The sequence below is a fragment of the Miscanthus floridulus genome, chromosome 8, assembly GCF_019320115.1.
Source record: "Miscanthus floridulus cultivar M001 chromosome 8, ASM1932011v1, whole genome shotgun sequence".
NCBI lineage: Eukaryota > Viridiplantae > Streptophyta > Magnoliopsida > Poales > Poaceae > Miscanthus > Miscanthus floridulus.
In genome coordinates this window covers 58656156-58666754 of record NC_089587.1, presented here as the reverse complement: position 1 = coordinate 58666754, position 10599 = coordinate 58656156, and positions in this window count along the sequence as shown.

Below are 10599 nucleotides of genomic sequence, written 5' to 3'. Positions count from 1 at the left end.
GCGAGTGGTATCCGTCGGGCACACCCCAAGGGAGAACCCAAAAGATCCACATTTTTTCCCAAGGATCCAAATAATGAGAATGAGTTACAATACAAGTCCATTTCATACATAAGAGATTCTTAAAAGTACATTATTACATTACCAAATGTCAGAGTGCAGAATGATAAACAGCGGAATTTAAATAAACATCTAGCGATAGGGGGGAGGATTCCGTCTGAGCCCACCAGAAGAATCCTCCACACAAAGGTACTTCTCAAGCATCACCTGCAACAGGGGTAAATAAACCCTGAGTACACAATGTACTCACAAGATTTATCTGACTAGTGGGAATAATTTTCCGACTCCAAGGAATATGATAAGTTTTATGGTTTGCTAGTTTCTTTTACCAGAAAGCAATACTAATAGTGAGAACTTATTTATGTATTATTATCAGCCAGATTAAGTTATCATCTTGTTAGTCTATATAAGCACATGTTCTACTTTCAAGCAAGAGTTGAGCAATCAGTTCCATTTCTTCTCTTTTCAACTTTTAGTTCTTACTACGGAGCTAAACCGCAGACAAGTCATATAGGATTTCTTGGTGATTCGCGAATCAATGTGCCCAGCTGGGTGCCACAAAACACATGCCCCGCTTGTACCCCAGGCACAAGCAGGACTAACCCATCACTCTCCTGTCCCGGATGTCTAGGTCCCCATCCAAACTTGGACTCCAAGCCCCCACTCCTGAGTCTCGGACTCGGTGTGGTGCAAGGACCTCCACCATCTCCGCCTCCAATCAGTCGGTCTGGAAAGAGCTGGATCCATAATAAGAGAGCAACAAGTCTTCCCTGCGCCCATACCCAAGTATGCGCTCAGGACAATAAATCTGTGACTTGCCTAGAGTCATATACAACGACTAGTCCTTAATCGACATAGACAGGGAAAAAATGTAACCGAGCTATGCCCTATTGGCCATAGGACACAACCCTTTACACCCACCAATACCCAAACCATATCCCTACCCAGTCACCAATTACCTTTACACATTTTATCATGAGTGATCATATTTATCACCTACTTGCGAGTAACGGCAGGTTACTCACGCTACCGATATCCTGAGCATAGTAGTTACTCGATATGTACTAGTAGGACTCATGGGTAGATATATTTATGCATGTAGTTTCCATAAAATGCATGTAACTTAAATGCACATCACATATATGTATTCAGTGATCACTAAAATAGGGGTTATGCACCGGGGCTTGCCTTGGGCAGGCGACGGGTCAGTAAGGTCAGCACCAACAGGCTTTGGGGCTCCCTCCTGCACGAGGATCTCCTCCTCGTACTCCTCGATCACCTCATCATACTCCGGCTCACCGATGGGCATGAAGTCTACCAGCTCGTGATCTACATGCATGAAATGATGATGCAATGCTTAGGAATATAACAACAACAACTCTTAAAATAAAAGTACATCAATTTAACTACTATGCTAGTGCTACCGACCACGGTGCTAAGCTATCTATTGTTACCGATAACAAGTTTGAAACATAACATTCATTATTATTATAGCAACTACAGGTGTTCTTGCTCCTAATGCTAATTTACGCTATATACGATAAAGCAAGGGTAATAGCTACTCTATTTAGCATTCTACTCTAGGACTATGAAATTTACAGCAAGTACAAAATAACCTAGCGAGCCTACTGTAAAATTTTTATATCTATAGCTATCACCAATTTTCCACAAATATTCCTACAAATATTAATCTACATAATATTAGCTCTCTAGTTTTGAATTTACGAACCTACCATTTGCATGGCTAACTGTAATTTAACTGCACTAACAGGTAGATGGAAATTTTGCGAACCTAACAAACTTAGTTTCACTATTTTTGGACATCTATAGAATTTACTATAATTTATCAAAGTTCAGCTCATAACTAAATTAAATAAGCATTTCTACTTTACTGGAAATTGAATAAACCAATTTCTAACCCACGGCCCAACTCGCACAGCTCGGCCCACAATGGCGCGACGCGCGCATGCACAGCGCGGCCCACGCGTGGGTGCGGCCTAGCCGGATGACGGCCCACGGCGGGAATGACCCGCGCGTGTGCCACAATATGCAAAAGAGCCCTCGGGTTCCCATCAAATGACAACGCAGTCCATTCCACCATTCCCTCCTCTCACTGACTCTAGCACTTAACCCCTTCGTTTACTTCAAATTCATGTCGCGATGCCCCTGGCCAGACTTAACAGAGCCGCAACCTCACCGGCCAAACGCCGGCGAGCACCGACCACGCCGGCACACACCAGCATCCCCATGAGCTTCCACGTGCCAAGCGAAACGGATTGAGGTAACACACGCCTAGAATGGCACGCCACGTAGGTGTGGCCACACGCCGCGGCGGTGACTGTCCGTGGTAGCCCGACACCGGTGAAATCACCTATTTGAACGCCTCAAATACTACTCGGTGACCACCAGCAGGCTGCGTTGAACAAAGTAGCAGTTCTAATTGGTTTGCTACTACCTTCAAACGCGTCGCCCATGAAAACAGCATCTACCTACGTCCATCGAGGACGGCCACATTGAAAGGTCCTAATGGCTAGAGGGGGGTGAATAGCCTAATAAAATTCTACAACAACACTTAACAAAATATGTTAGACAATTATGCGGCGAAGCGAGTGTTGCGCTAGCCTACTAAAATGCAAGCCACCTACCACAATTCTATTTCGAATAGTGTATATCCACACAATAGCTATGACACTTAGCTAAATTAGTGTGCTCTCAAAGACTAACTAAAGAGCAACACTAATCAAACAAACAAGCTCTCACAACTAACTACACTAAAGAGCTTGATAACTAGTTTGCGGTAATGTAAGAGTGAGCAAGAGAGTTATACCACCGTGTAGTGGTAGGAACCAATCAATCACAATGATGAATACCAATGTAGACCAATCACCTCGGAATCAAATGATGAACACAATGATTTTTACCGAGGTTCACTTGCTTGCCGGCAAGCTAGTCCTCGTTGTGGCGATTCACTCACTTGGAGGTTCACGCGCTGATTGGCATCACTCGCCAAACCCTCAATAGGGTGCCGCACAACCAACACAAGATGAGGATCACACAAGCCATAAGCAATTTACTAGAGTACCTTTTGGCGCTCCGCCGGAGAAAGGTCAAGAACCCCTCACAATCACCACGATCGGAGTCGAAGACAATCACTTCCTCCACTCAACGATCCTTGCTGCTCCAAGCTGTCTAGGTGGCGGCAACCACCAAGAGTAACAAGAGAAATCCACAGTGAAACACAATCACCAAGTGCCTCTAGATGCAATCACTCAAGCAATGCACTTGGATTCACTCCCAATCTCACTATGATGATGAATCAATGATCTAGATGAGTGGGAGGGCTTTGGCTAAGCTCACAAGTATGCTATGTCAATAGAAATGGCCAAGAGAGTGAGCTTGAGCCAGCCATGAGGCTATAAATAGAGCCCCAATCAAATAGAGCCGTTATACCTCTTCACTGGACAAAACGCGTTCTGACCGGACGCTCCGGTCAGACTGACCGGACGCTGGCCCTCAGCGTTTGGTCGCTCGATGTCAGCCACGTGTCCAGACTCAACGGTCATCAGCCTCGACTGGACGCTGCTTCTTCGAACTGACCGGACGCTGAAGCCCCTGCGTCCGGTCGTTTACAGTAAGCTCCTGAGCATGACTGGACGCGTCCGGTCAACTCGACCGAACGCAGCCCAGCGTCCGGTGCTTAACCCTAAGCACTGTGCTGACCGATAGCCTGACCGGACGCACTACTTCAGCGTCTGGTCATTTCGGACTCAGCGTCCAGTCACTGTTAAACAGTGAGACCGAATTCCTTTCTCCTCTATCTTCTTTACCCTTGATACAATGTGCCAACCACAAGAATTTGCATCCGGCGCAATAGAAAATGGGCAATTCATTTTCCCGAAAGCGTCGAATCCCGAGAGGGACCCAAACCCATCTCAACCCTACAAACACCACCTCCTTTGTAAATGTGCCAACACCACCAAGTGTATCACCTTGTGCACAAGTGTTAGCATATCTTCACAAACATTTTCAAAGGTGTTAGCACTCCACTAGATTCTAAATGCATATGCAATGAGTTAGAGCATCTAGTGGCACTTTGATAACCGTATTCCGATACGAGTTTCACCCCTCTTAATAGTACGGCTATCAATCCTAAATGTGATCACACTCTCTAAGTGTCTTGATCACCAAAACAAAATAGCTCCTATGGTTTATACCTTTGCCTTGAGCTTTTTGTTTTTCTCTTTCTTCTTTTCCAAGTCCAAGCACTTTATCATCATCATGGTATCATCATCATCATGCTATGATCTTCATTTGCTTCATCACTTGGAGTGTGCTACCTATCTCATGATCACTTGATAAACTAGGTTAGCACTTAGGGTTTCATCAATTCACCAAAACCAAACTAGAGCTTTCATACGTGCTCCGGCGCACCTCTGCCCTAATCGAGTCAACCAGGTACTCTAGGAGTAAGAGGACCTCACCAGCGGTGTGACGGATGGACTGGGCGAAGGCACGAGGCTCGGCAAGATGGTTGGCCACGAACACGGGGTGCTGGTTCCCAGCGAGCACAGCGACGGCGTCTCTAGTGACCCACTGCTCTACCGATGAAACCACGGCACGATTGTGATAACCAAGTCAACTATTACTCAAGGCATAGCCTAATTAAAACAGCGAAGCACCCCACGATGCTCTGGCCGTGCGCCCGCTCAGGCGGCCATGGCGGACCGCCACGAGGGAAACGCCCCGTCTCACCTCGCTGAAGGCCGAACAAAAGTCGGGACTGCTTCACTCACATGCTAACTATTTGGGCTCACAGTGGGCACGGTTAATTGGAAAATAGTAGAGTGGTTGAGGCCAATTGCAGTGGCGACTCCTAAGGACTTATGGCGGCCGGCGGCGATAGAATTCCAAATTGGCATCCTTCCCTTGTACCACCACCACAGTGACCGGTTTGGCACGACGACGTCCTTCCATGCGACCACCACCCTGCACGGTACACAGAAAAGGACAGCGCATCGATTCGTTTGCTTGGCGTGGCTCGGCCGACCGATGACCTTACAGGCGAAGTGACTGGCGCCTTTGGTGTGGCCTTGAGCCCAAGCGTGAGAACGCGACAAGCCGGATGAGCCCACGCGCGCGCACAGCCGGTGTCAATGGGAGCAGTACCAGGACGGCAGTGCCGGACGGCACGCAATGCGAGCAATGCGACGCGACGTGACGCGAGCAGCAGCCATGGCGAACGTGCTAAAGGGGAAGCAGAGCCACCAGTCATTGCTGGGCCTAATGCGCGCGCGCGCCATGTGCCAGCGCATGATAGCTCGGGACCCAAGCCGGCAGTGCCAGACCAACGTGCGGTGCACGCGCGTAGGTGCGACGGTGGCCAGTTCGGAAATGATTGCGGCGCGCCAGCGCAGCAGCGTAGCCAGGGCAAGGGCAATGGCCAGGACGGCCAGTGCAGCGGCCCGCGCATGACCGGCTTGGCAGTGCTCGCTGGCGGCCAGCAGCGGCAGCGGCAGTGCCAGGTAGAGGCGGTGACCGCGGCCAACACCGGCTTGGTTGAACTATGTGACGTGCACGCATTTTAAAGCTATTACAAAATCCTACCTGATGGTCCAAACGCCAAACCAATTCTTCTATACGCAAGAGGGTACGTAGGGCTATCGACCCAAGCCATGACATCATGCCACTTCTTAAGCCGATCTCTCTACAAAAATTGCGAAACATGGTTTCGTTGACCGTTTTCAAACTTATGCGAAATGACTTAAACTTCGAACGGTTTCGCGTCGAATTCCAATTCCGACATACTTGATATATTAGCTAGCGAACCTCATCCTCGACCGCACATATTTCATCGTCGCCTATGAAGTACGTACTATAAAATTTTATTAAAGTTCGCATACACGTTCTACATCATTTTATTCGATAAAAATTCGCTTAGAATACTAAATGATATAGAGCGACATGAAATGTAACACTTGTTTCTTGTTTCGCATGAACGTTTCAAGTGTCGTACATTGATTTATACTTTACGTTACACAAATTTACACATAAGTATGATGCTCATGCAATGTTTTAGCAAAAACTGTACAATGTAACACCGAGGGTGTTACACCAGGGCAGCCTCAGGACACAGCCGGAGTGGTGGCGGCCGTGGCCTAGTGCTGGCCAAGGCAGCTAGGCGGTTCAGTGCTACGCAAGCAGGGACAAGCAGAGAGAGAAAGAACAGTGGAGGAAAGGAGTGAGGCAAGGACAGCAGCGGCTCGGCCATCTTTCTTTAAGGCGCTGCCGAGCAAGGACGCGAGGGAGCATGCACACATGGCGCCTACTGCGCTCGCTCAGTGCGGCAGTGGCACCAAACAGAGCAGACAAGGTAGGTGAGATGAGTGGTTGCGAATGATGCTGAACGTCGGTTCGTGAACGAGCACCAGATTGAATTCGCAGTGCGTTCCAGTTAGAAATAACACTCCCTAGCACTTTTGGTTGAATTTTTAAATGGTCGATAATTTACCAAATTTCACCAACCACCATTTCACGGCATAGCACACACTTTATACCAAACAATAGAATGAAAACATCAGGGCGTTATTTAACTAATTTGCATTTTCAAAATCGCCAAAAAATGTACTTTCAACACAACTTCAATTTTTTGCCGACTCAACGAAAAGGACTAATTTTTTTTATATTTTTGAGCTCGCAACAACCCTAGTCAACAACATTTGTTTTTCTAATACCCAAGTCACGTTTTCATCTACTTGACTTGTACTTTAATTTTTATTAAAATCCTAAACACACGTTCTATATTATTATTGCTTTATAAAAATCACTTTTTAAGTCAAACTATTAACTTATCCATATAACTAGGGATTAGGGTTTTCATTATCGCATTTGATTAAACTAACTCACTATACTTATAGATCTATTTCTCAGGCCATAATCTCAGTGCTAAATGAGCTTGTAACACCAGAGGTGTTGCACTACCTAGATAATATAGAGGGCTTGGCGGATCTGTCATGCCGGCCACGTCCACTGGCCTCCTCATCCACCCCGAGTGGCATGATGGCCCAACTGGCCTCCACATCCACCCCGAATGGCATGACGGCTCCATTGGCCTCCTCATCCACCCCGAATGGCACGATGCCATCGTGGAGCACGGTCTCCATGGTGGCGCCGCGCACTTGCCACATACGCCAGCGGTAGGGCGCCCCTAGCAGGCACGCGGAATGGTTTGGCCTGAAGCGCGTGGGGCTGCAACAACAACACCACCACCAGGATGGACACGGCGCCTAGCAGCACCACCACCAGCACAGTGAATAGGGGTGCACATGTCCCCTCCAAAAAATAAAAAATTAATTATAGTGACCAAATTTTCACTACATACAGTGAACTGAGATGTCGAAATAAGAAGTTCATTAATCTACATGGTCTCTAAAAGGGGGAAAAGTTATGGTAAAAAAATAGTTTCTATGATTCTTTATAGCAACAAATGAAACATGGGTAAGGTTAAAAGGTCCTAATGGCTAGAGAGGGTGTGAATAGACTATTAAAAATTCTACAACAACACTAAGACAAGTGATTAGTAAATAAGATGGTGAAGCGAATTTTGCTCTAGCACTACACTTGTGTTGCAAGCCAACTACCCAATTCTAAAATATATGATCTCTAGTATATCACAACAAGGCTAAGTCACTAATTTACACCTAGGTGAGCAAGCTAGCAAGAGAACTACAATTAAGAGCTACACTAACTAGTTGCAACTACCACAAGCTCTACATAAGTAAAGACACAATGTAATACAAGAGAGTGGTAGATAGGTATACCGTTGTGGCAAGTGATCAATCAATGAATACCGATGAATACCAAGAAGACAATCAAGACAATGATTTTTCCTCTGAGGTTCACTTGTTTGCCGGTAAGCTAGTCCCCGTTGTGGCGATTCACTCACTTGGAGGTTCATGCGCTAATAGGCATCACACGCCTAACCCGCAACCGGGTGCCACACAACTAACACAAGATGAGGATCCATAAGCCACGCGCAATCCACTTGAGTTGCCTTTGGCGCTCTTCCGGGGAAGGCACAAGAACTCCTCACAATCACAATGATCGGAGCCGGAGACAATCACCTTTCTCTGCTCGACGATCAACCAATCACTAGGCCATCTAGGTGTCGGCAAACACCAAGAGTAACAAGAACTCCACCAGTCCAAATCGCCCAACTAGTGCCACAAGTTGCTAGAACACTAAGCAATGCACTAGATGCTCTCCAATCTCACTCAAGATGATGAAATCAAGTGCGCAAATGAATGGAGTGATGTGCTCAGCTCTCAAAGGGTGTATGCAGCTATTAGAAGTGCCAAGAGAGTGGCTAAGGCCGACCACTAGCTCTATTTATAAGCCCACAAGCAAATAGACCCGTTACCCCTTTGGAGCAGCTTTCTACGAGGGCACCAGACACGGCGGTGCCTAGCACCGGACATGGCGGTGCCCATCCCAACGGTCACTTTCCAATGGCTAAAAGCTAGCCGTTGGGGCACCGAACAGGGTGGCGATGGCACCACCCCTAGGGTGGTGATGACCACCCCACCATCTGCCCGAATACCCCCTTCTCTAGATAAAAGAGGCGGTGCACCACCCTCCTCGCGGCGGTGGTCGGGCGGTGCACCGACCTGCCAGTGGCGGTGCACACCGCCCCTTTCACTGCTAGCCTCAGCTCCAGCCTTGCCCTGTCATGTCCAAGTGGGCACCGCCCTAGGGGTGATGGTGCCACCGAACACGGTGGCGGTGACCCCAGGCCAACCCTCTGCTCTTGGCCTCCTCTACCAGTCACCGCCCCAGGGGTGGCGGTGCACCGGACAGGGGGTGGCAGTGCCCCCTTGGTAGCACCCCGAGCTCAGCAACACCTCCTTTTCTTCACTTTTTCACCACCTTTGTAAATGTGCTAACACTCCAAGTGGTTCACCATCACGTGCAAGTGTGTTTGCATTTTCACTATCATTTTTCAAAGGTACTTCTCACCAATTGTGCACTTGGCCTAAAATGCAATACAAGTATTTCAACACCTAGTGGCACTAGATGATCGAGTTGTCCAATAAGAGCTTCCCTCTTAATAGTACGACCATCTATCCTAAATGTAATCACACTCGTTAAGTGTCTCGGTCACTAAACCAAAAAGCTCCTATCAAGTTTCACCTTTGCCTTGAGCTTTTTATTTTTCTCTTTCTTCTTTTCCAAGTCCAAGCACTTGATCATCATGGTCACCACACCATCATCATGATCTTCACCATTGTTTCACCACTTGGAATAGTGCTACCTATCTCATGATCACTTAGATAAACTAGGTTAGCACTTAGGGTTTCATCAATTCACCAAAACCAAACTAGAGCTTTCAAAGGTAAGTTGCGCATTCGCCAAAAAATGCAACAAATGAAAATATGATTATGGAATATTACTTTTGAGTTATAATCTACTGATAACATGTTTTCTTTCATGGACCAGCATGTTCTCACACCAAGTCTAAGACCCTATTTAGATCAATAAAATAAGTTGCTAGCTAACTAAAAAACTCTTTAGCTAATCTAAACACCGTAGTTTATAAATTATTTTGAACTATTCAACCACCCATCTTGTAAAAAACTATTAGCTGACTCCTTCTAGCTATATGTTAGAGCAACTCCAACAATAGCCGATAAAATGGGGACCCTACGTTTCATTTGAGCTCCCCCACTTCTGTGGGCACTGTTTTCTGGACTGCCCTCTACTAATGGTCCTCAAAATAGAGCCACCAAACTCATCCCAACGAAGGATGACTGCTGAGACCCACTTGTGATTGACTTTCTCGGCCAAAACACTTGGAGCGGTGGCAAAGGGACTCGCGATCGCTAGGGGAACCGCCTCTTGGGCGTGCTCTTGTCCTTCCACAGCAAGGCAACGCTCCAGCACGCCTTCCTCAACAACGACAACTTCAACACCATCCCAGCCGACTTCTTCAACGGCATCACTGACCTCCTCGAGATCTCGCTCGGCGACAACCCGTGCCTCATTGCCTCCCGCGATGGCAACGGAGGGTGGGCGCTCCCACTTACACTCGCCGACTCCGTGCAGCAGCTGCAGGTGTTGTCCCTTGACAATGGCAACCTCACCGGCACCATCCGGGACTTCCTTGGATGCCTCACCAGCCTCCAGTACCTCACGCCATCGCCGGTGCTGGACAACCAACGGAATTGGGTTGGGTGGGGAAGGGGAGTGTGGATGAAGGGATTTAGGTCCATGGCGACCAGGGCCACAGATGTCAACTCTGAACGGCCGGAGGTTGAAGAGAAGGGTAGAAAAGACATTTTCCTCACTTCCTCTCTCTTGAAATTTGATAAATGAATAAAATAACCGGTGTGGTTTGTTACGGCAAACCAAAAATACATGCTTTTATAATGGTTCTGGACAAATTTTAGAGTTGGCGTGTCTATCAGCATATATCACGTTTCTATGATGTCTCAGAGTAATTTTCCCTATCTTTTAGTGTGCCTTATATAGGAGAAAGTAATTAAATTG